Source organism: Miniopterus natalensis, chromosome 6 (assembly GCF_054644295.1).
Source record: "Miniopterus natalensis isolate mMinNat1 chromosome 6, mMinNat1.hap1, whole genome shotgun sequence".
NCBI lineage: Eukaryota > Metazoa > Chordata > Mammalia > Chiroptera > Miniopteridae > Miniopterus > Miniopterus natalensis.
In genome coordinates this window covers 52,149,318-52,176,256 of record NC_142086.1, presented here as the reverse complement: position 1 = coordinate 52,176,256, position 26,939 = coordinate 52,149,318, and the positions used below count along the sequence as shown (strand labels likewise).

Here is a 26,939-nt window from a genome sequence, read left to right as displayed (position 1 = left end):
CCCTTTTCTCCACATCCTCACCAGCACTTGTTGTTTGTTGATTTATTGATTATAGTCATTCTGACAGGTGTGAGGTGATATCTCATTTAGTTTTGGAACAGGATTAAATGTGTGAGGCAGTCAGTGAAAGAGAGCAGAAATGGTGGTGCTTAGAGAAAATTAGAGAATACTTGCCTCACCTAGTAATGCAATTATTTTTTTAATTACCTAGACCCACAGAACAACAGAATACACACACACACACATGCATAAATGCACACACACACATATGTATGTATATGTGTATATATATATGTGTGTGTGTGGCTATCAGATTGGGACTCCTTGAATTAAGTGTAGACATGAATCTGGTAAACTGTGTAATGGGTGGAGGGTCAGCTTGGTTTGGCTGGAAACCAACAGGCAAGAGATGGAGTATGGGAATGGACAAATAGTTGAGTTGGGGTCAGATCAAGGAAAACACAGCCTTGCTGAGCTGATTATAGGGTATGGAGTGGGTAAGCAGAGGATGGAGAGCTGGGATGAGTTGGTGCCTGCAGTACATATGATCTCAAACTCCGCCATGTCATGTGCTTATTGCTACCAGAAGTGGTGTGCTGGGATTATGACTAAGTCTCTGCAAAGGACTATTCTTTTCAGATAGTGAGCTCTTCATTGTCTCCTTTTACTTCTACAACATTTATTGAGAATATACTACATGCCAGTTCTTGGAGTAGGACCAGAGATGAAAATGAGAGTCCCTTTACTTTACCACCTAGTATGGGATAAAGGTGCGAATCTCACTAACTAGGCAACAAGGACCGTGTTCATAAAATGCTGAAGTGTAGATAGAAAACAAGGCTGATAAAACCAGTAGCTGGGTTGATTATTTCTGATTAGAGAGATTATGAGAGTCTTGATCTGGTAAAAGGTAAAATGCAGTGTGTGTGTGTGTGTGTGTGACTTTGTGCAGTATGAGCCTCGCACTTTGTGGATGTGAGTTGAGTGGAGTGCCTCAGAAGTGGGTTGTCTGCAGTGATGTGAGCTTAATTTTGGTCTCTTTTGTCTAGCAAAGTTATTCTTTGTGTTTAGGAAAGACATATAATTTACCTATAGATTAAAAAAACAGTTCTTACTTCACTGTGTTTACTTACTATCCTTCCAAGAAGTTGAAAGCTCTTAATGGATATTATTCAAGCCATTTCTCACCACACCCTCTTAAAGAGGTAGAAAGAGAGCAAGTATTTTAACATCCCAGTTGTGTACCTCTGTGGTGCAGAAGAGTGAATCAGGAATGAAATTAGAAATAAAACCCACATACATGATTTGTCTCGGAATTAAGGACTCTTTCTTCCGATTGATGTTTACTGCCTCCTTTATTTCAAATAGAACTAGTTGACTATAACATAAGGTTTTTAAAAATAGCCCTGTCTTTTAGATGTCCGGGTTGGATATCAAGATGATTTTTCTATAAAATGAACTTTAGTGGAGCGTCATGGGGTTAGTGATGTTGGCTGCCCTAGATGAAGGGAATCGGCACAAACCATCTCTGCTATGGAATTAAATAGATACAGTCCACTTCACATTTAACCAAGGCATTTTATTTGTCTTTTATCAGAAGCCTGTAAAGAGACAACTGAGCTACTGAAATTGATTGGATAGAGGAAAACTGAGAAGAGTATGGAGAAGAAGAAAAAAAAATCTCTATTTTGTGAATAATTGATACTGGGAAACAAATGTATTCCAGTACATTGTCTTTTTTTCTTGAGTTTCATGAATTAACACATCACAGATAAAATTAAGCTCTTAGAAAGTCCTTTGGCATAGGAAGGAAATTCAAAGTTTTTAAATTTTACGCCTTCACTATCCGTTGCATTTTGGAAGAAAGTCAAACTTCAGCAGTCATGAAGTTTAGTGAAAAAACACTGGCCTGAGAGTCAGGAGCCTTGGCTTCTAGTCCTCATGCTTCTGGCACTAATTGGCTTTCAGTTGATGGACAAATAATTTCCCACACTGGGTGATAGTTTCTTTATGTGTAAAAACATGACATTGGACTAGGTGATTAGTCAGATCTCTCATCCTCTGTGATAAATAAGTCACCAAGCCCTTGTTTCTGAATTCAGTCTTGCCAGGACTCTTCTTGTGTCTTAGCGTGGCTTTGATGGGAACATCAGCCAGGCACCCATTTTCCAGACCATTCCTGAAAGCCCGTGAATACCCATGTGTCCCGTTTGAAATGTATAATAAAACCGGTTCGAAGTAATAGCTATGTGGCACGGAATCTAAAGGGTCTGTGACTTTCTTTCTTTTCTTTCTGTTCTCTAGGGCAAGGAGGCTGGGGAGATTTGCAAAAATTAGAACACAAAAGGAACATTTTTATATCTGAGAAAATGAGTGCTTCCCAATCAGTGCTTTTTGTGGAGGCGAGGTGGGCGGTGAGGGATTGCACTCATAAAGATTAGTCATAAATATGAAACTGTCTGGAGTTAGTGAAAGGAGTAACTAACTCCTGTTACTCTCCCACTCCCTCCTCTAATGCGCTACCTCTCTACCTTCCTAGCAAGTCCCGGAGGCAGTGTTCCTTCCAAACAACTACTTGCCTAACCAGTTCATCGGAATGTCTTTCTACAGACTGTCTCATTCAGATTTCTTGTGAAAAATCAACCTCTCCGAAAGCGTAAATCACCTTTAAAAAAAAATTGCTAAACGTTGCACACAAAATCTCTTCTTCGGTTTAAAAAAAAAAATGCACAAGCAAACTTACACACCTCACCTTGAAATAACAACAACAACAACAAAAATCAGTTAGGACAACAGTTGTCTTGCTCCTTTTAAAGAGTTTTTTTTTTTGTTTTTTTTTTTATTGCGTTTGTTCTTTGGGGTGACAGGAATTAAACTCTCTTGATGTAATCTTTCCTGCTTATCACAGGCACACCTCCTTGATCCCTTATCCTACAGCCTAGGGGTGATTTTATGAAAATATTACGCGTATGTTGTCTTGCCTGGTATTTTGAAATTAACAAATAATAAAATATCAAGCCAAAGATATAAACTACAGATGGACACAAATCTTGTCATATAATAAACCTTGCCTTCATACAAACATATAAAGAGATCTTAATTTAGGAAAGAAATTTAGTAATTATGGAGTAAAGTACTTCAAAACTTTTCTTTATGGTCTAATAGTGTCTTGGGTAATAACTGAGGTGTCTGTGAGTTTTGTTTGCTTGTTTCTTTCTTTTTCTTTTCTTACCTGGTTGCTCATCTTGTCCCACTAAAAACCTTGAGTGGTAATGATGGACATAAGGTTTTATTCTGAAGGGGTGCTGTTCCTAACTAAATAGGGATAGTCTGTGACTTGAATTCAGTGGGAAAACAAAAAGAGTAAAAGAGCCTATCTCTGAATTTGTGCATTGGAAATGAGATACATAGTGTTGTAGAATTTAAATGTCTTGCTTCATCTGGTGAAAGTCTGAATGGTAAAGAATAAAATATGCACTTCTTTGCTGGTTTTGTTTTCAAGGGAATTCCCGGAATCATTTGAGATTTGGCGAATATGAAGTGTGGTTTTAATGTCTGATTCCTCTTCTGTAGCAATATGATGAAACTAACCTTCCTCATCTATCAAGGCGTTCAGCTAAAAAGCAGCACCTGGTTGGAAAGCCATGAATCTTAATTTCTGTCATGTAAGGTCTAGGGAACTAAATTGTCTCATAGGCAATAGAAACAAGCCATTGACTTACGATTGAATTACAAGAGAAAAAAATGTATTGGTTCAGATATCCCTATAGGCTGTACAGTCTATATACAAATAGACAGTTGTACAGAGAGAAGGGTCCTAGCTTAGAAATTTGGGAACCTAATTTCTGGTAATAAATTCTATACCATTTAGCCAAGTGACTTAACACATGTCACGAACCCTCACTAGTTTTAGTTTCCTCACTTACCAAATAATCTAGATAACAGATATTCAAATCTAGATATATATATATTTTAGACTTAGGTAGCAAGGATTTCCTAGAACAATGCATAAGCGTGAAACTCACATAGTATGCCAACATATAAATCATGTAGTATTTTATTAGAAATTTATTTCAGGGGCTCAGTACTTGGGGCTCTGTGTTCTAATACAGTGGGTAGATGAATAACTAAAGCTCTCCAAGCTTTAGGTTTTTGTTTCCTTTAAAAATGGGATTATTAGGATTATTTTGAAAACTAAATGAGATAGTAACATAAAGAGATTATCCCAATAACGTAGCTCTATAAGTATTGACTTTTTAAAATATTACTTTTCATTAAGTCAGTCATGAAGCAAAGGTTTGTTTTAAATAAACACAGTGTAAAGGGTGGTTTGTTTATCAAACTGCTCTGAAATCCAGAAAGACCAACAGTAAAATTAAAAAAAAAAAAAAAAGTTAAAGGTCTACTATCAAACAATTGTTTTTATTTCTTATCATAAAACAATAAACAATTCTGACTCCAAAAATCCCAAACTTATCATATGCACTAAAAGTACCTATGATATAACAACATCTGCTGTGCAGTGAGGATCAACTTGTTGTATAGTTGACAACATTAGGTTGCTACAAGAGCTTGTACTGAAAAGTCTTGGGCAGTGGCGTATGGATGCCAGTAGCAGGGTTCATGTATAGATTCAAGTGCATATAATAGAAATAGTGCAGGCCTGGAAAAACAAAAACAAAAGCACAGATGTACACCTTCCTGGTCAATGATGACATTTTATAAGAAGCACTGGTGTGGGCACAGAGGTGGCCCGAGAAGCTTCATTGCATTGTCAGCACAAAAGCAAGTTAATTTGGCTGCGGAGCCCTGTTCAAAGCCCATGTCTACCATCTCATTAGTGATGTGACATAAGGCAAGTTGCTTCAGTTCCCTATGTTTCTTCCTTCATTTGAAAAATGTAGATCATAATGGTAACTTACTCATGGGCTAATGCAAGTATTTAATCACACCACATAAATAAAGCCCTAAGAATCACGCCTATACTTAGGAAGTGCTTTACCAATGTTAGCGATTGTTTTCTGACTGTTTGTTCATATGTGTATTTTTCAAATGTTTAATTTCAAAAGCACTATCATTTCTATCAGCCTCTAACACTTTGATTTTATGCAATGATCAAATTAAATAGCAGAGTAGAAATTTGTGAGTACAGAGAATGTAAAATTTTATTTCCTTAAATGTTGTGTCTAGTCTATTTCTTTGACAGAGTTATGAATTTTGTTATCTGTGTGTGTGTGTTTTGTGATTTATGCCTGACAAACCAGATCAGTTAGCTATTTGGATTGGAGAGTGCATGCCCAGTGGACGGAAGAGTTATGTCTGATCCTTGGTATCCTTGTACTTAGTTGACAGTGATTTGAAGCATAGTATTTTGACTAGAATTAGTCAAATAGATAAAATAATATGGTCTCTAATTAAGCATGTGATTACAATAAATAGTATACACTAGAGATGATTTATGTACCCTGTCAGAAATGCATCAAAAGAGAAATAAAAATTTTTAAATGACTAAATCCATTTAGACATTCAAACATGCTATGCTTCAAAGTGGCCACCTTTGGCAATTTAGTTGCTTTACCTTCCCCCTGTCACTCATCTTCAATGAAAACTTGCTGGGAACATAAGAAAATGTGTCCTTATTTTAATGCTAATTTTTTTCTAAATTAGAATTGTCTCATTCAATTTGATCGCTCACTTTATACACTAAATGTGGTAATGCTGAATACATTTTTGGTTAATTTTGTAAAGACTGAAAATTTGTTACCATTGAAACAATATTCCAACAGTGATCCACAAACCAATTTATAAATTATAACAGATTGTTCACCAGACTTGAAGCTCCATGAAAGCAGGAATCACACTTTCTTTTCTGTAAAACTCATTGCAAAGCTTGGTGTCAGTTAGTGCTCAGCAAATGTATTTGAAATGGCTTGGAGGTTCAGTGGGCTCATCTCTTTAAATTGTTAACTCCTTAAGGAATTTGTGCAATCTGAGTCTTCTGAGTGCCCACAGAACCTAAAGGATACTACATAGTAAGTGGTCCTTAATATTCTGCTAATTTAAAATCAGTTCAGGCCCGGCTGGGCGTGGCTCAGCGGTTGAGCGTCGACCTGGGATCCAGGTGATTGGGGTTCGATTCCCAGTCAGGGCACATGCCCAGGTTGCGGGCTCGATCAATGACTCCCTCATCATTGATGTTTCTATCTCTCTCTCTCTCCCTCTCCTTTCCTCTCTCTGAAATCAATAAAGATATATTAAAAAAAAAAAAAAAGTAAATAAATAAAATAAAATCAGTTCAGTTCTAAAGTTGGAGATATCATGCTACCTGATATCACAACAAACATGTAGATCAATGGAATAGACTAGAATGTCCAGAAATAAACCTACATCTATATGATCAATTAATCTATGACAAAGGAGGCGAGAATATACAATGAGGTAAAGACCACCTTTTCAATAAATGGTTTTTGGAAAATTGGAGAAACACATGCAAGGAAAAGAAAAAGAAATTAGACCACTTTCTTATACCATATATGTGAATAAAGTCAAATGGATTAAAGACTTAAATGTAAGACTCAAAACCGTAAAACTCCTAGGAAAAAACATAGACAACTAAACCCTTTGTCATTGTTCTTAGTAATATTTTTTTGGATACATCTCCTTGGGCAAGGGAAACAAAAGAAAAAATAAACAAATTATTCTACATCAAACTAAAATGTTTTTGCACAGCAAAGGAAACTATCAACAAAACAAAAAGACAACCTACCAAATAGGTGAAGATATTCACCAATGATACTCTGTTAAGGGGTTAATATCCAAAATATATAAACAACCCATACAACTTAACACCAAAAAAACAAAAGCAATCCAATTACAAATGGGCAGAGAACCTGAATAGATGTGTCTCCAAAGACATACAGATGGTCAATAGACATATACAAAGATGCTCTATGACATTAATCATCAGAAAGATGAAAATTAAAACCACAATGAGATATCACCTTACACTTTTCAGAATGGCTACCATCAACAAATCAGCAAACAACAAGTGTTGGTGAGGATGTGGAGAAAAGGGAACCCTCATGCGCTGTTGGGGGGATTACAAATTGGTGCAGCCACTGTAGGAAGCAGTATGGAGGCTCCTTAAAAAATTAAAAATAGAACTTATGACCCAGCAATTCCACTTCTGGGTATTTACCCAAAGGAATCCAAAACACTAATTTGAAAAGATATATTCATCCCTATGTTGATTGTAATATTATGTATAATAGCAAAGATATGAAAGCAAACTAAGTGTCCATCAATAGATCATTAGATAAAGAAGATGTGGTACAGCCCTAGCTGATTTTGCTCAGTGGTTAGAGCATCGGCCTATGGACTGAAGCATCTAGGGTTCGATTCTGGCCACAGGCATGTACTTCAGTTGCAGGCTTGATCCCCATCCCCGGCTGGGGCACGTGAGGGAGGCAACCAGTCGATGTGTCTCTCTCACATTGATGTTTCTCTCTCTTTCTCTCCTCTCTCCCTTCCACTTGCTCTGAAAAGCAATGGGAAAAATATCCTCAGATGAAGATTAAAAACAAAACAAAACAAAACAAAAGATGTGGCACATATACACAATGAAATACTACTTGGGCATGAAAAAGAATGAAATCTTACCATATGCAACAACATGGATGGAGCTAGAGGGTATACGCTAAGTAAAATAAGTCAGGCAGAGATAGACAAAAAACATGATTTCACTTATATGTGGAATCTAGAAAAAAAGATAAAATTGAAAGAGAATCAGAGATAGAGAACAAACTGATGGTCGACAGGTGGGAAGGGGGTGCGGGACTGGCTAAAAAAGGTAAAGGGATTAAGAAGTACAAACGGCAGTTTCAAAATAGTCATGGATATAAAGTACAGTATAGGGAATATAGTCAGTAATATAATAACTATGGTGCCAAATGGCTGCTCAGCTTATTGGGGGGATCACTTCTTAAGTTATATAAACGTCTAACCACTGTGCTGCATATTTGAAGCTAATATAGTATTTACTGTCAACTATAATTAAAAAACAAACAGTCATTTTAGCTACATGGCTACTAACTATTTTTCAGCCTTATACCCCCTCCTACCCACATTGTCTCCAGCCTACCCTCGGCTCCAGCCAACATTTCCTTAACATAGCTTTTTATTATTATTTTTCTTAATACTGTTTTCCCTGCCTGGAATTACTTTCCTTTTCTTCCTTCACCTAGCAGATTTTTAAAGATAATTTTATTTTTTACTTAATACTATTTGTAGTTTATTATATAAATTTTTATTTTGTATAAGCTTTTGGGTGGAAAGTTTTATATCAGCTTATTTTCAGAGTCAAAAGTGTGGACTCAAAATTTCAGAGCTGACAAAAATCATTTATAAGTCCAATAGTAATGGAGACTAAGAAATCTTTTCCCCAGTATTTTTCTTTGGAAAAAACAAAAAAAGAAAAAACAAAAATACTTCCATCTTCATTCAATCCACTGAGAAAACACAAAGAGCTCTAACAAGTTCTTCTCCCTAATGCCATGGCTGGTACCTAATTAGAACACAGAAGACTATGACCTAAAAGAAGAAAATATTACTACTGTGACTGAAAATTAATGTCTATGATTCAGAATAAACTAAAATAAAGTTAAATGTTAAATTTTTAAAAAACAAAATCAGGTCAGCGCTACTTTGCCATTGCCCTGATGTAAATTTTGAAACCTAGACGCAACCCCTCCACCAGCATCTTGCCCATCCTTGTTGCAGTTTTTGCTTTTCTCTTATGGTACCTATTGCATTTTTCCCGTCCATCTGGAATGTGTAAATATTCCCTTGAAATGCTTCTTTGACATCTCTTAAGCAATTTGCAATAGAATTAAGCAACAGAAGTTTGGGCATTTGGGGAATTATCAAAAAGGATTTTGCCTTGAAGGCTGTTCTTTTTTTCTTTGAAGAACATTTTTCTCTGAGTTTATGCAAATTCGAAGAGGCTAATCCAAGTACTCTCTAAAGAGTACTAGGCAGGACAAAACATTTAATGTTGCCCATTTTCTCTTGAAATTTATCAGTCGCTTCCAATGTATAAATCATGTTTTATGTCAGAAGATTTCATTTCAATGAATCAAAGTTAATTGTAGTAAGGGTTTAGGGAATGGTGCCTATTCACCAAGAACAAACAAATAAATAAAATATCTTATGTTTGAATAACCTTCTGCAGTTTAAAAAGTTATTTTACATCCATTATCATCCTTGATCTTCACAAACACATGCAATGTATATTTTATGCCATTCTAAGTACATTAACTCTGGATTTTTTGGTGTAATTAAATATTATTAAAAGCCATTTAACTTCATTAGTGTACAAGTCAGTATGTATGACTAAATAAAAGACTCCCATAATATCTTATACTGTTAAACAATTGAAAATATGATTCTTGTTCTGAAGCTCTGAGTTAAAATAATAGTGTCTCAAAGATACATGTTCTTTAATTTGTGCTACCTACAGGTGACATTTTTAATAAAGCTACTGTGAAAGGTATTTTCAGCATTGCTTACCTGACTGGCCTTGAAAAAACCCTTATTTTCGTCAATTACTTATGACTGTCTTCTTTTTAATAGTATTGTAAACTCATTTTTAGACCTCCTGAGTTGAATATTTGCGCATACTCAACAGTATCAGTACTACTTAGGACTGAATAAAAGTTTGTTTGGTTGATTGGTTATCAGACAGTGAGATCTTGGCTCTCATGCAAGTAAAGCAGGAAAGGTCTGGGCAGCATCGTTAATGTTGATCAATAGGTCATTTCTCATCAACATTCAGCAAATTCATTGATTGATTCACTCCTTAAAATGTTGAAACCTTTTTCTGCACAAAACTCTGTTTAGTATTTGTGTGCCCAACCTAATGGTTTTAGCTGGGATATTATCCTCAGTAGGATTAAAAGTGAGTGTATTAGAAACCGTGTTTGTTGAGCATGGCAAAATGATAAATTGTACTTTTGTTTACATGGCTAATTGTAAGGGTTTGGAAACACTCCTTTGATGTACTAAGAGCAACTAATGAAGACAGTTAAATAAACACACCTTAATAATGAATCTAGGAGCTCATACATACACAGTCTGCTAATTTGCATCTTTGCTCCTGGCCCAAACTTTTACGTCTCTCTTCCCAAGCGGAACACCTAGTGTGAATTTAATGGAAAACCAGCTTTTTTAGTCATAACCTAACCCTGTACTCCTTCACTCAGAATGTCAGTGCTTGGACCTGGCTTTAGAAATCACTTAGTATCAAAGGTTTTCTTTCTTTCTTTCTTTCTTTCTTTCTTTCTTTCTTTCTTTCTTTCTTTCTTTCTTTCTTTCTTTCTTTCTTTCTTTCTTTCTCTCTCTCTCTCTTTCTCTCTCTCTTTCTTTCTTTCTTTCTTTCTTTCTTTCTTTCTTTCTTTCTTTCTTTCTTTCTTTCTTTGTTTTTCTTTCTTTCTTTTTCTTTCTCCTTTTTCTTCTTTTTTCTAATATGGAAACTGAAGCGCAGAGAAGTGAATTGACAAACCCTAAATTATCCAGCCAGCTGGTCAAGGACCCAGCCTAGAATCCAGGTTTCCTGATGGTAACCACAATACCATGATGCTTCCTTTAAAAAATTAAGTACATACATCATATCCCTTGAAACAAACTCTGTATTTCATCAGTTAATATGTACCAACTTGAGACTATTAAACTTTTCTTTGGCTAGTGTTTAATAGTTGTTTCACATTGCATTTTGCCTAGTGCAGCTCTTGTTTACTTGGAGACAGTATCAAGATTTTCCCTCTAATGTGTTGGGTGCTTACTCAATGCCAAGTTTAGTGCCTAGACTATCATGTTTGATGGAAAGGTAGATTGAATTTCTGTTTAATTCTCAAGAATTGTGCTCTAAGAGCAGGCCACCCCTAACCCCCAGATAATCTTGTCCTACAGCCTTGGTGGTGTAATGAATTAGTCTTGCACAAGTCTGCGGCTTCTGAAGAGCTAACCAGGGGATAAAATCCTCGCTTTGTAGAGAGACAAGCTGCCAGAGAAGTGATTGATATTGCTACAGAAGTAGGACTTCAAGGAAGAAATAAGCAGATAAGTGGGGTAATAAGTAGATAATACTACTACTTTTCACTTAGTGTCTTTTATCTGAGCATCTGAAGGCAGCTGTATCCTCAAATATCAAGGCCTCTCCGTGTAAAGAGACAATGGGGTCTCTACTTTTACTCAGTGGCCTCTTCTACAATCGATAAATCAGTGCAGCGATTCCCGAAGAAAAACCAGTGGTAGAGATTTTTTTCCCCCCTTTCTCTGGGAAGCTAAGCTACCAGGATGTGAAGCAATCACTCTAAAAGTTATCTTGATCTTGATGCAATGCTCTCTATGCACTTCCCCTATAATATTTGCATCTGATAAAAAGAAACTCCTACTGTACCAATAAGGCATTCACTGTACTTTTACATCCCTTCAGATCGTTTCAGGCTCACTCAGTAACTCTCATTCGTGCGTTTATTCTACTCCTCAAAAATTTCCCTCGTAAATCTCATTTGAGGTCGAAGTCCGCAGATAGTAAATCTTTCAGACAGCTTCAGGCCATTATGATTCCAAGGAACTATTGTGAAGTGAAGCTGTGTTTAATAAGGTTGATGGACTCAGGTAGAGATCTCTTTGAGTATGCCTTCATTAATTTTGTACACATCTTGTTAATTTAGACAAAGAGGCTAAGTTGCCAAGCCAAAATTCTTTCCTTTTAGCAGACCATGATTCAAAATTCAGAAGCCAACTCTTAGGAGATCTAGAGAACAATACTGGCTGTCACATGTTTTTGTAGATAACTTTGTTCCTTGTTTTAAAAAGAGTAGGATAATGTTATAGACATTAAACCACCAAATATAAATACTAAGTGACATTAACAATATTGGTGAATCATATTCTCCATCTCTGCCCTTTTTTGTTGTTGTTTCTTTAACTATGTTGTGTGTGGGATTGGGGGCATATCTTTTTTTTGGTTTGTGGGTGTGTGTTTTTTAATTATAGAAATGTTATGGTTAGGAGAGATCTTAAAGGTCATCAGCTCTAACCACCCAAAGCAGTCTGGCCTTTAATTCCATAATTATAATATGTAAGCAACTGGCATAACCTTAGGAGGGGAGAGAACACAGGTTCATCCAATCTGTGTTCCCTGAAGAGCATACAGTTATCACTGGATATGTAAACTTAAAAAGAAAACACCACTGATTCATGACTAGATGATTCAAGTTTTATGATTTGTCTAAAGACAAATTTGCTTTCTTTTAACAAACAGCATTTCCTTTATATTTTTTTTCACTCAAGCTTTATTTTTTATTTATTTATTTTTTTACTTTATCTTAATTGTTGAGACCATTACAGATGTCCCCCTTTTAACCCTACTGATCCCCTCCACCCCACCTCCATCCCACCCCCAGGCCTTTCCCACACCAATGTCCACGTCCATGGGCCATGCTCATAAAGACACAAGTTCCCTGATCAATCTCTCCCCACCCACCTCTCCCTGCCTTTCCTCTGAGATCCCTCAGTTTGTTCCAAGCTTCTATGTTACTGGATCCACTTTGTTCATCCGTTTATTTTGTTTATTACATTCCACATATAAATGAGATCATTTGGTACTTGTCCTTCTCTGATTGGCTCATTTCACTTAGCATAATACTCTCTAGTTCCCTCCATACTGTGCCAAAGGCCAAAAGGTCCTTCCTCTTCACAGCTGCATAGTATTCCATGGTAAAAATGTGCCACAGCTTTTTTATCCACTCATCTACTGATGGGCACTTGGGCTGTTTCCAAATCTTAGCTATAGTGAATTGTGCTACTATGAACATAGGGATGCATACATTCTTTGAGATTGGTGTTTGGGGTTCCTTAGGATATATTCCTTGAAGTGGGATCTCTGGGTCAAATGGCAGGTCAATTTTTAATCTTTAGAGGAAACTCCATACTGCTTTCCATAGTGGCTGCACCAATCTGCATTCCTACCAGCAGGGTACTAGGGTGCCCCTTTCTCCACACCCTCGCCAGCGCTTGTAGTTCCTTGACTTGTTGATGGCAGCCATTCTGACAGGTGTGAAGTGATACCTCATTGTGGTTTCAATTTGCATCTCTCTGATGATTAGTGACGTTGAGCATTTTTTCATGTCTGTTAGCCATTTGTAGGTCCTCTTTGGAGAAGTGTCTATTTAGGTCCATTGCCCATTGTTTAATTGGATTGTCTTCCTTTTATTAAGTTGTATAAGTTCCTTACATATTTTAGATATTAACCCTTTATCTGATGTGTCATTGGCAAATATGTTCTCCCATACAGTGGGCTCCTTTTTCATTTTGTTGATGGTTTCTTTTGCTGTGCAGAAGCTTTTATTTTGATGCAGTCCCATTTGTTTATTTTCTCCTTAGTTTCTCTTGCCCTAGGAGATGTATCAGCAAACATATTGCTACCAGAGATGTCCGAGACTTTACTGCCTATGTTTTCCTCTAGGATTTTTATTGTTTCATGCCTTACATTTAAGTCTTTTATCCATTTTGAATTTACTTTTGTGTACGGTGTAAGGTGGTTGTCCAGTTTCATTTTTTTGCATGTATCTGTCCAATTTTTCCAACACCATTTATTGAAAAGACTGTCTTTACTCCATTGTATGTTGTTGCCTCCTTTGTCAAATATTAATTGACCATAATGTCATGGGTCAATTTCTGGGTTCTCTGTTCGGTTCCACTGATCAATATGTCTGTTCTTGTGCCAGTACCAGGCAGTTTTGATTACGGTGGCTTTGTAGTATAACTTAATATCTTTTAACAAACAGCATTTCCTTTAAAACACATTTCATACTTGGCAGAAGATGAAAGAGAACAATGTATACTTAATTGTGCCTCTGCAGCCATCTTTCAATGTGACCAGATTCTTTTGTGAGCTGATGGTTCTCTAGTTGAGATAATGCAAGAAAGAAATTGTGTGTCTGTGTATGTTTCTGGGGAAGGGGTCTGATATGTAGAACACACAGATACTGTATGTATCACTGTTTTGGCAATCTCAGTATGCTATTGGTTATTCTAATGTCCTCTACTTTTACCTTCCTCTTTATAGTTTAGAAAGCACTTTATCTCATTTGACAATCCTCAGTTACATTGAAAGTGAAGTGATGTAGTTGGTGGTATCTGCATTTAATAAAAGTGAAAACAGTTTTAGTTTTCCCCAACCCCACAGACTTAACTATCAGAACCAATACTTTTTAAGGCAGACCATTTAACTCAAAGCCACTGCTCTTCAAGCTAAGTTCAAAGTGCTTTCAACTGTAGCATCAGATACAGCACCTCAGTCTGTTATTATAAGCTGCTGTACAAAATATTAGCAAATCCTGTCACCAAATATATCCTCAAGGCCCAGGTACTCAATTGACTGTTTTGGGTGCAAGTTAATGCCCTACAGAAAAGAAATTGAGTTAAAAACTACACATGAATAACTCATTGGCCATGGACTGTCCACTTGATGTAACTTAATAGGTAGATAGGTTTTTAAAGCTCCAAGCTTATTCTCTTCTAAGTCAGTCTTATTTCCTTTTTTCACCCCAAACCTAGAGGGTGCTGCTGCTCTTGCTAGATTCAAGTTCTGTCCTTTCAGTGAAGGTAAGAGCTACCTTCTACCCAACTATCTATATCCTAATGTCACTTTTTCCTCTCTGTTTCCACTTAGTTTTGTTGTGCTTTTTGCTTTGGTGAGCTTTGCTTCCAGGTTTTTGTGAGGTATCTTTTGATGTACCTGTGTATCCATTATCCTCCTTTGAATGTCTAAAGTATCTAGTCATCATTTTTTACTAATATTTAACTTTCCCTTATTTAACTCATTTTTTAATTTTTTTTTTTACCTTTTAGAATGCCTAAATTTAGAATTGAAAATATTTCCACCAGAGAGAAATAGAGGTCAGCATTTACTAATACCTTCATGTGTTTATTAGAAAACGTGTTCTAGAAACCAAAACTTAACAAATTTCAAAGCAGAACTTGAGCTGGTTTTGGTACCCTTGGAAAACAAGCCATGGCAACATATGTAAACATGTAGTTCTCTTAGTTAAATGCAGTGGGTAATGCAATTCTTTTAAATTGGGATGCAGTACAGAGAATGAAGAGAGCCATTTCACATTCATAAAATAGTTGCAAAGCATCAGGACATTTATTTTCTACTTTTGGGTTTTATATCACTTGTCTCTAAAATGAAAGTGTTTGGTTATATGATTTCTAAAGTTTCTTAATGATGTACTATTCTTCAGTTCTACTTTTACCAGTGCTTAGAATTACTGCTCATATTATCTTCACTATAAGCCAGGCATTCTCTTCCATCTCTTATCTTTGCAATACCACATTTTTTTCTCAATAAAAGTGACAGAGCCCTTTCTCCTTTCCCTGATGTTCCTACTGGGGCACAAGAAGGGAAAGTAGACTATTGTTATGAGTGTGTCCCCTTACAGTCCTAGGAAATAATGGAGAAAGTATTTATGAGCCAACCCTTAATTGGTTGCTAACTACTTAGACTCATAGTCTCATAGAAGTGTAATGATAAAGAAATTAGACCTTGTATTTGAATTTTTAAATTGTGCCCAGAACAGAGGCGAGCCCCTGCCGGGTTAGAGTTCTCCAAGGCTGTGAATCTGAATGTAAATGTCAGCCCTGGTGGACAGAACATTGAACTTTGTAATTAACCTTGCAGGTCAGTCTTTAAAGAAACAAGGATATAGCATCCAGCAGTTTACAAAGGCATTCTGTGCATTATTTGCTGAAGGTCAGAGGGCAAATGCTGTTGTGACAGTTGGGTGGACTTGGAAGGCACACTTCTTCGGAGAAGATGAGACAGAGAAGAGCAGTTGATGTTGATCTTTGGTGATAGCAATGGCAGAAGACAGTTCTTTGAATTCTAGGGTATTTTTTATATTCTTTCAGTTCACATGAAGATTTTCTATGTTTAATCCAAGGACTTAGAAAAATGGAACCATAGGAGAAAAGAGGTGATCTACCTCAGACCTTTATCTTCAGGAAAGTTGTCATAAATTATAAAGGCTTAATTACCTTAAATATAAAAAATAAAATAAAAATGAAAAGAATTCAACTCCACCACAGTCTAATCTTATTCCAATATATCTTTCCTAGTCTGTCTTCCATCTCCTATGTCCTTCCACACTCGCCAAGCTCCATCTTATTGTTCTGAATACATAATTTAATGTCTCTGTCTTTTGGCCCATGCTGTTGTTTTATTTTAGGAATGTCTTCTTTCTCTTCCTCTTCTTCCAAATCCCTTCTCAATTATAAAGACTCAGCTCTGGCCCATGAGTTTTAGTTTACCTGGTCTTCTAGGTATTGATTATGACTAAGATTTTATTATGGTTGCCAAATAAAAATTATAGGAATGTGGGCCATTGGAAGAATGAGTTTAGAGGGAAGAAGCTAAATATGTATTTTAAAGAGATGCTCAGACTCTGAAGCACCTGTGCTCTGGTTTGGTCATAATCTTACTCACACATTCAAGACACAGCACTCATACTGTCATTGACTCAGCTTTGACACTGTAGCTTAAACACCTTACCCTGCAGAGAAACCGTTTGAGTTACAAAACCTCATGAATGAAAGGGAATGATTAAAGAAGACGGCACAGTTGATTAAGATTTGAGTAGTAAACCCATTCCATTCACTTAGCAAATAATTTTAAACAAATAACTTCTCAGTTTTATTTTATGAGTTGACAAATAATTCTCAGGTTTATTTTTTCCTTTTGTTGGAGCTGGCCACTCCACTGTGTGTGTATGCTTGTGTTCAGAGTATTTATAATGTGTTCAGATTATTTGCCACACGTTCTTTCTGGGATGTGAATGCAACTGTACTTGTTTCTACCCAAAGAAATTATCTCTTTATTGTTATTAGGAGGATATAAAACTTAATTTCGCTTTACTTTTAAGCAACATATATTTTAATCCTAAAGCACATTTCAGTCTGCTGAAAATTACCTGTTGTTTCAGATGCAGCACTCCTCTTGAGTCTTTTTTACAATCTCTTTGTGATAACTGTTGCATAGTAGTCCAGGTAAAGATCCATGCAGATAATGTTTTTTCACAAAATCAAGCAGTGGCCTCCTTAGGCCAGAAGATCTGGCTTAACCACCGGGTCCCAGAGGCACGCCTACTTGATTGCACCACTTTTTAATCGAGTTGCAAATCAGGCTTGGGAAGCTGAAATTAAGTCGGTTTTTTGTGACTGTAGCAGTAGGAAGCTCAGGAGATCGACATAAAGAGAAAAAAGCTACTAAAGGGGAAATAGTATCTTTGGGAGTCACTCGTGGCCACAGGATCTCTTATTTCTCCTGTAGAGCATGCAAACAAATTGATTTGCTCCAGATGGAATTCCTCCCCATTGTTGGGACGTGCGTGAGAGCGGGTTATCTCTTCTGTGACAGGGCAACTTGCGTGGCACAGGAGAGCATGCAGCCTTAAGCACCGTTTATGTGTGAACTTGAATATGACATTTAACTCTGTTGTCACCTGATTTTGTTATCTGAGAATTGGGGGTAATAAGGCCATGCCTGCTTTACTGGCAGATCTCATGGTTCAAATCAGAATAGTCACCTGGCAAACAGAATCTGAGTGCAGATTCTGCAAACTTCCTAAACTGCAGGAAGTGTACAGAACTAAAGCAGGCATCACCCTTGCTCCCAGTCTCATTTTTTAGTCTGAGGTTCATGAAAACAGAATAAAAAAATAATGAGATGGATCTATAATAATTTAGGTATCCCCAGAATTGGGTAAAAATTTAGAGGCAAAAGCAACTGGCTGCCTAGGGGAGACAAAACCAGATCCACAGATGCTAACACAATGCTGGGTACATAGAAGACACTCAAACATTGACTAAAACAGAGGTAACAAGTTATATGAGGGTTAAAGAGCATATTTGAGTTTGCCTTTAGAGAGAATAGAGGAACTGGGGTATACCAAGCTGCAAAATTATAAAATATAAGATATATGTGCTCTTAAGCTGCAGTGCATGATACATTTCCTAATGCTCTTATTATTAGCTCTAAACTACTGCAGCTCTCTTTGCCCAGTAATAGGACTTTTTCCTTAGAAATACTTGATTAAGACTATCCTAGCAGAAATATAGAATTTTTCAAAGCTAGAATTGTTCGTGGGGTTGTTACCACTACATTGGCATGTATTCTTGAAGTTGGATTTGGTTTTCCATCTTGGTAAACAATTCCCAAGTTTCACCTCCAAACCTTCCTTTGTAGGCCCTGCTTTCTATTCCAGGGATGCTTCACTTTCTTCCCTACTCAGGACAAAAATGACACGAGGAAGCTACTTATTTTGATGTCTTTATTATTATTATTATTTTATATTTATTTTATTATTTTATTGGTTTTAAATTGCTATTCACATTCAATATTATTTGTATTGGTTTCAGATGTACAGCATGCTGGTTAGACAATCATATACTTTACAAAGTGTCCCCCCTGATATTTTTCAGTACTCAACTGGTACCATACATAGTTATTACAAAATTATTGACTATATTTCCTCTGCATACTTTACCTCCCCTTGACTGCTTTGTAACTACCAATCTGTACTTCTCAATCCCTTTATCTTTTTTACCAAAATGTGATTTCTCCCCTGGAGTTCATCTAGGACTCCAAAGTAAATACACCTCCTTTTTATTTTGCCTAGGAATTTTTTTTTTTTTTTCTTAGAAAGGGCAAAGAGGATTTGTGTAAGGAAAAAAGTAGCATTGCCTCAAAATACAGCCTCTAGGAAGCATAAGGCATCATCAGCCCTACCTATTATTTGTGCTGAGGAGGGAAAAGTTGAGGAAGTAAAAGTGAAGCCTAAAATTTCCAGGGCTGCAAGCTTGACAGAAATAAACTGGTCTGTAAAATCAACGGCCTCACAGGCTCTTGAGGAAGAAAACAACACAAGGAAAAGACATGAGATAGAAAGTTGATAGGGACATTGTCTGTCTTCTTTAATAGTGAAATTCAGATCATGGTTAAATAGACACACATGAACTCCCAGGAGACCAGGATCACAGTAGTAGAAGATGCTTATGAGAATGCAGACTGGTGCAGCTACTATGGGAAGCAGTGTGGAGTTTCCTCAAAAGATTAAAAATTGACCTGCCATTTGACCCAGAGATCCTACTTCTAAGAATATATCCTAAGGAACCTCAAACACCAGTTGCAAAGAATCTATGCACCCTTATGTTCATAGCAACACAAATTACAATAGCTAAGATTTGGAAACAGCTCAAGTGTCCATCAATGAGTAGATAAAAAAGCTGTGGGACATTCACACCATAGAATACTATGCAGTTGTGAAGAGGAAGGACCTTTTGGCATTTGGCACAGTATGGAGGGAACTAGAGAGTATTATGCTAAGTGAAATAAGCCAGTCAGAGAAAGACAAGTACCACATGATCTCACTTATATGTGGAATATAATAAACAAAATAAACTGATGAACAAAGTGGATCCAGAGACATAGAAGCTTGGAACAAACTGAGGGATCTCAGAGGGAAGGCGGGGAGGGGAGTGTGGGTAGGGAAAGATTAATCAAGGAACTTGTGTGTTTATGGGCATAGCCCATGGACGCAGACATTGGTATGGGGAGGGCTTGGGGGTGGGATGAATGTGGAGTGGAGGGGATCAGTGGGTTTAAAAAGGGGACATCTGTAATAGTCTCAACAGTAAAGATAAAAAAACATTAAAAATGTATATATATAACAAAACTAAGTGCAATGAACAGACTGGAAAACTACAAGATGGAGGGGAAATGCCCTTCTTCAGGTAATATAACTGTTTGCGCAGAGCCAGAACTTAACCCAACATCCATGACCCTTGGGAAATGCATGATACCTACAGGCATGACAGGTTGTCTTTCTTATGGTTTTTGGTAGGGTAAATTATTTGAAAGCTGGTCTTGTATTGCAATATATCCTGGTATGGAACAAGAAGGAAAGGTTATATGTTCTGCAAAAAGCTTGAATCAATCTATCCATTCAACCAAAGGAATTAACTCAAAACCATGGAGGTGAGTCTGGACCTCATGCTTCTGCTGTGGGTTCCAGGGCTCTTTCCTCTGCTCCAGGCTGACAACTGGCTGTACTGTCTGTGGCCACAGCCATTTGGAGGGTATGACTGTAAGCAGATAGGAAAACAATTACATATAGTTTTAATCAGACTATTTACTGAAACGTTAGAAGATCTTATGTTTTAAAAAATAAGAATTTATAGAAGGTATTTAGTTCGCCATGTCCGGAACTACAGATATGAATAAACAAAATGATAAAAGGGTACTAAAATCTATTTAAAAATAATCATAAGCTATTTGCTGCCATGTGCTTGGTTAGGAAGTTAAATGTTATAATAGGGGGTGAAATTTTGATCTTATAGATAAAAATTTAAGATGCTAAGCAAACAGGCCAGTTTCCAAACAAACACAAGTTGGTCTGACTTAGAGACCTGCTCTTTCGCAGTAGCCCAGTCAATGGTGATGGAGATGAGTGTGTTTAACTTCAGTGAATAATATATACTAGCAATAGAAGGAAATTAATTTTGTTTGTGAGGTTTTACTCTAAAAATATCAAAAATCTTTTAAATAATAGGAGCTGCTAATGATGTTGTGGTAGAGTGAGCTCTGTTTTACATTCTTGGTCTAAGCATAAACTGTTATAATATCTGGAAATCAATGTAGTAATATCTATTGGGCTTTAAATATTTTATTTTTTAATTAAATAACTTAGCTTCTGATAGTATAGTACTTTTTGCTTTAAGTTTATAGTGTTAAAGAAAGAAGAAAATTGAAAGCCCAATTAATGGAAAATAGCTAAATTTATTCAGTAGGACTGTAGCACTTTTAAAACATTGTGTGTGTTAGAAAAAAAACATGTAATTACCTGAGTATGCACTCATATTAATAGGTTAATTTTTTAAATTAGGCAAATGTATATATTTATACAGACACATGTATACACACTTAACAAAATATTTTTAATATATACTATCATATGTAGTTTGCAAGACATACAAAATTGCACAGAATATGTATCTCTGGAAGAGAGTACATCAAAATTTTACCTCTAGGTTCTAAGATAAATGACCGCTAAAATGTTATTTTTATGTAATAAAGTAATCAGAGTTCTTCTTTATATATATGTAAAATATTAAAAAGCAAATAAACTTGGAAAACATGTCAAAGGGTAATATCTTTATTAATAAGGAAAACACTGCTACTCTTATGGAGTAAGGTTGGATGGAGGAGGCATTAATAGATCTTTTTAAAAAGAAATGCAAAGGGCTAATAAACATTGAAATACATAAAATCAAATCTCACTAGCAATCAAGGGGATTCACATTAAAATAAGAAAATATTTTTTCAATTTAATGTTGTTAAAGATAATCCTTAACATGTGGCCCTTAACCTCATAAGAATGCAATTCAATGTAGTCCTTTTGGAAAGTAACTTAATCCTCTACCTAACAAGTGACAAGTATGTTGTAACCTTTGACCCAGCACTTTTAATTGTAAGAATGCTTAAATGCTCTTGATACTATAACTTAAAAAAATTATGTTGAGTATGATACTAATTTTGTTTACAGAATACATACATAAACACAGGAGAACAAACAGCATTTTTTTCTAATTTTTATTTTTGCCTACAAATATAACATTATTTTTGCAATCGAAAATTTTTCAAATGCAGAATGAAAGAAAATGTGAGCAGAGATTATATTATCTCTGTACATTTGTTTCTACATAGACTGTTTTGGAGCCCTTCAAAAGCAACAGACTATTTAAATCTGGAGAAGGGGTTAGAAATACTGTTGTTATTATAATCATAGAGCATGGTATCTCTGGTCAATGAGCTGTGCCACTGCCATGGACAGGACTTTGAAGGAGGAATAACTACTGGTGGGAGAGTACATGAAGATACAATTTAACTGTACAGCACAATGTTTGAGTACATTTTGGGGTCAAAATGTACAGGTTCTATCGATTTCACAATTTAATATTTGCATCTCAGTGTCTTTATCGTCATCTGATACAGGGATAAGAACAATACCTAAATCACATATTTTTGATAATTAAATTAGTTTGATATACAAAGTGCTTTGAAGAGTACCTGGCCCATGAAAAATGCAAAGAGACAGAATCTAAAGCCTGACCCCCATCTTACCTTTTACCTGAAGATCTACAAAAATAAATTATAGCTTGAGTACAACCATAAGATTTAGGATAAAACTCATCTCCCCTCCTACGCCCACAAGGGTTACGCATTTTTCAGAGCCCGGCTAGTGACCTTAAAATGAATGTGATCTTATACCTTGTTTTGGAATATAGCCTTGAACTAAAGAGAAAATTAATCTAGTTGAATTAATTCTGTGGCCTTCAATAGTTTCTACAAATGCTAATTTTCTCACCTATTTGAAGCAGGAAGGGAAAGAAATCACTTAACTTGGAAAAGATCAGAGCTTTGAAAGTTACTGCAGGTGTTCTGTTGGTCATCCTTTAGCTTTATGGTAGCTGACTTTCAAATAATCTAATTGATGTAGTTCAGTAGCAGATGGAAAGTCCCAACATTTCTTAGCTTTCACACATGCTCTATGAAAGTCCAATCTTTTTGCCTATGGCAGGTTTATCATGCTGACAATTTTCTTTTTTGACAAATAATTATTCAGGGTTTGAGGTACTATGCCTGGATTGAAAGCAATTTTTCCTCTCCTACTTCAATTAGATACTGTGCATTGATTCCTATAAAAAGGCTTCTGTGTCATAACAAATACTTTGGGTAAGGAGTCTACTGCTCAACTTCCTAGTTCTTTCTTAGAGAAAGAATTAAACTGTTCAATTGAATTCTTCAAGCTTTTAGACACAAAATGGGATATGATGAATAGGAATGCACTCTGATCTCAAAAGTTCATGGCCTAGTGGGGGAGACAGGGAAGTACAGCACTTTTTGCCTTGTAAGATAGTATCTTATTGTCTTTTAAAAATATACAATCACACAAGGGAAGATTGAACTTCAACTATAGAATTGGAGAAATCCTCATGAAGGTGGCATTTAAAAAATCTGAAAATGTTTTCATTTATCAGTTAAAGGGAATAAAAGCATTTTAAACTAAGGGACCAGAGTGAGCAGAGGGGTAGAAATGATCATCAGGGACCAGAATGTGGCAAGCAGAGTGGCATACAGGGAACATGAGGCTGAGAGGATAGCTTGGGAACAGACTCGAAAGGGCCTTGAGTACTTGTGTAAACACTTGGTTTTGTCCCATTGGCATCAAGGTAGCCTGAGGAGTGACATGATCAGAGTTGTTGTTTAGGAAAGTTAAAGTGATGGTGAGGGGGCTCTAACAGGGAAGGGAGGCAGTACTGGATATCTCCTTTCCTATCCACTCCTTTAGAAGGGTTGACATGTTTAGAACCAGGTACATATTCTTTCTCAGTGTCTCAACTGCTGCTCTAAAACAACCTTTGTTTACTTTAATAAGTGACTACCCAATCCTGCCAAATTTACCCAACCCTCGTCTAACTTCTCTTTTCTCTTAATTCAATAGAATTAAGATCTTCATGAGAAAGCCCACTACCACACTTATCTGCATTCCCTGGTTTCATGAAACCTGAGATTTCCCTACTCTCTACATCTACAGGCCACCGTTGAGTGCAGACACAGATCCAGAAGCACAAAATGCTTCCAGTTTTTACTTTCAGAGTTCTAGAGGGAACATGTTGTTCTTTACCCAACCTTACACAAAATACTTGCAGCACTTATGATAAAGGGTTAATACCTTTAATGGACAAAGAGCTCTTCCATAAATAACTTCTAAAAAGGATATTCAAGAAAATGTTAACAGTATTCTTTCAGGAAAGGATATGTGTTATCCCTACATCTTGGAAGACTTCTGCCAACACACTGGATTTATAACAAGGGTATCTTCATCCAGGAGGCAGTGCTGACCCCTAATTCTGAGGCCATGAAGCTTCGAAAAATCTGAGGGGAATGGCTGAGGAAAGTTGTGTTCTCCAAATAGAGTTGTTCTCACTCCCAAGGGCTTGGGAAACCCACTTAGAGTCTTGAGTGTGTTTATTTGCAAAATGAGGATAATAATACTTACCTACGTCACTAGGTTGTTAGGAAAATTAATACACAGTACTAAACATTTGAGATCCCAGGATAAGCATTGTTTTGTGGCAAAGGCAGTAAATAACCTCCTGCTTAAGTAAATGTATGGTATTTACATCAAGTATTCACACTAATTCTGAAATTAAATGTTATCAGATATACTTTAATTAGCTCTTTTATGGAAATGTTTGTGCTAGCTTCAAATTTAAATGCATTATTAGCTAATTTTTGTTGTTGTAAAGATTTCTTAAAGCAAAAACCACAAATTTTCCCCCAACACATTGTACTTTCTCCTTCATGTCATTTAAGTATTTTAGTATCTGTGGAACTAACTCCAGTGCTTCAATTATCAGTTCAGGGAGATGAGCAAATTAAGGTACAAATATTCAAGTAAAATAAGAAAAATGTAAATAATCCTCTCAATCACTTCGTGAATTCTGGATAGAGACTCTTATCTTTGTAATAATGCTCTTTAGAAATCATTTTGTCTGCCCCTCATTTCACAAGTGAGGAACCTGAATCCAGAGTGGTTAAGTAACCTGCCCTAAGGCCACAGAGCTAGATGAAGGTAGAGCTGGAAACAGAGCCTGTGTCTCCTAGTTACTCCCATAACCCCAGTCCTCCAGAACTCTATTCCCTCAAATACCCAAAGCAGCCATGGGAGGTATATCATATCTTACATATAAGATATGAAGGTCTTAGATTTTGTTTAGAATGTTGGTAGAGATATTAGGTAGAGACATAGCCAGGCTTAATCAAGCTGAAGGCTGAGGTGGTAGACAGATGAAATTTGACTCTTAAGTCCATCAAATCCTTTGACTTTGTGAAAGATGAAACTTGTTTACATTTTGATAGAACAGCACCAACAGTTGAGACTGTGAACCCTAGATTTAGGGGTGCAAATGGTGACAACATCTCACTCGTGTACAAAAGAATCAAGGAACTTTCTGGGCAGTTGTGCTAACTAATGGTGTTTACTCTAGAGCACTGACTCCCAAGCCTGACTCATTCAGGATTGCCTCGTAGGTGATGTAAAGCACAGACATAGAGGCCACATTCCTGGAGAGACTGATCTGGGAGGTTTGGAGCAATCCGTTTTCAAAAGGCACCCTGATGACTCTCAGGGTCACCCAAGTTTTTGAACCACTGAAGTACAGCACTGGTCTAAGGGAGCAACCATCTGCTTTCCGCTATTGACCCTAAAGCTGTCAGTAGATGTAGAATTTAAATACATGGTACAAATAATTATACTGCATTTTGTAAGTAATTTTTTATTTTTAGTTTTGCCTTGTAGTCAGTGCTTATTTGGTTAATTACAGGTAGTAAGAGGTCATTGTCCCAATACTTCAGTGTCAAAACAAACATTATCTCTGATATAAACTTGTAGTGTTACAGAATGTTGTCATATTCTTGGACACTTGAGATCAAATGATATTACTGAATTCTTTTGCAAGAAAAAAAAGAAACATTCTCGCTAGAAAATCAGAGGCTTTAAAATAACTGTCACCCCAAAGATCACAACGTCCTTCTGTGCACGCTTTATATTGATAGGAAAGGAGAAGGGAAGAAGCAGCAAATCCAAGGTCACGGCAAGCTTGATTTCTAAAGTTTATATACCAGTTGATTCTGGATTCTAATTTTCTTATCTTCTAATTTTTAGAATAAATCTAAATATTCTCTTATAGATATTTGGGTCAGTTTTAACTTTTAACAGGACAGAGGGAATTGGCTTCCCCCTATGGGGGTGGGGAATGATGTTTAGATATAAATCTAACCGAATTACATCGAATACTCAGCAGTAATGAGTATTTTAGTGACTCACACAATGACCATCAGGGTGTATTTCATCCTCACTAAATCGTGGTAAACCAAAACCAGATTCCATATGAATGTTCTTATGTATTTATATAAATATATATTTAAGGCAAAAGCTAATTTGTCTCTCACACTTTAAGATTTAACCTTTCTATTAGTAATTTATTTCCCGTTCATAGAAAAAGATGTTATCTTTGAATTTTAATAAAAACTAAAATAATAGAGAAAATAAATATTCAAATAGATAAGCTATTGTATTGATTTATGTCTCCAGAAAGAATGATAGAAAGAAACAGTTTTGTTTTTTTTTTTAAAGGGCTTAAAAAAAAAAAATGGGCACATTTCCCAGGATTTCTATTTCCTGCATATAATATGGATGCTTGTTTGTTTTTACAAGTTAACGGGACCATGCTCTCAAAAATCAAGTGGCTTAGCTGGCATAGTTTTGTATAAAACCACTGGCATTTCTCTGGGGAGAGTGAGTTTAAAACTTTTCAGCTATCAGGCCGTGAGTTTCAATTTTTATACTGAGGAAATATGACCATGGATTTGAGTATTTTTCACTCATTTCTAACTTTGTGTAATTGTTTTTGAAACTCCACATCTAGGTTTAAAAACAAACCAACCAAAAAAACCCTTCCCAAAGCTTTCCCTAAAGTTTTACTTTTCAGTTGCAAAGTGTAGAATAACTTTCTGAAATGCCTTCTGTAAGTCCTGGTGGTACGCTTTGTGGTTTGTTTGGGGAGATTTGGTTTTGTTTTTAGGAGAGGGTGCACTTTCCTGTGAAAGAGACAGGGGAAAGTTTTACCTGTCTGTCTCTCCTGGGCTTTTTTTCTTCTTTCTTTCTTTTTCTTTAAAGATTGGTGATAAGGAATTCTAACTACTTAATGAGATGGGAGAGGCCTCACTCCATTGGAGTGGAGGAGTCCAG

At 36.3% G+C, this 26,939-nt stretch overlaps 1 protein-coding gene across 4 annotated transcripts in view; it reads left to right on the top strand.

Annotated features, from left to right (window-relative positions):
• TP63 (tumor protein p63) overlaps positions 1-26,939 on the top strand; it is a 202,582-nt gene that overhangs the window by 85,568 nt on the left and 90,075 nt on the right. The window lies entirely within an intron of this gene.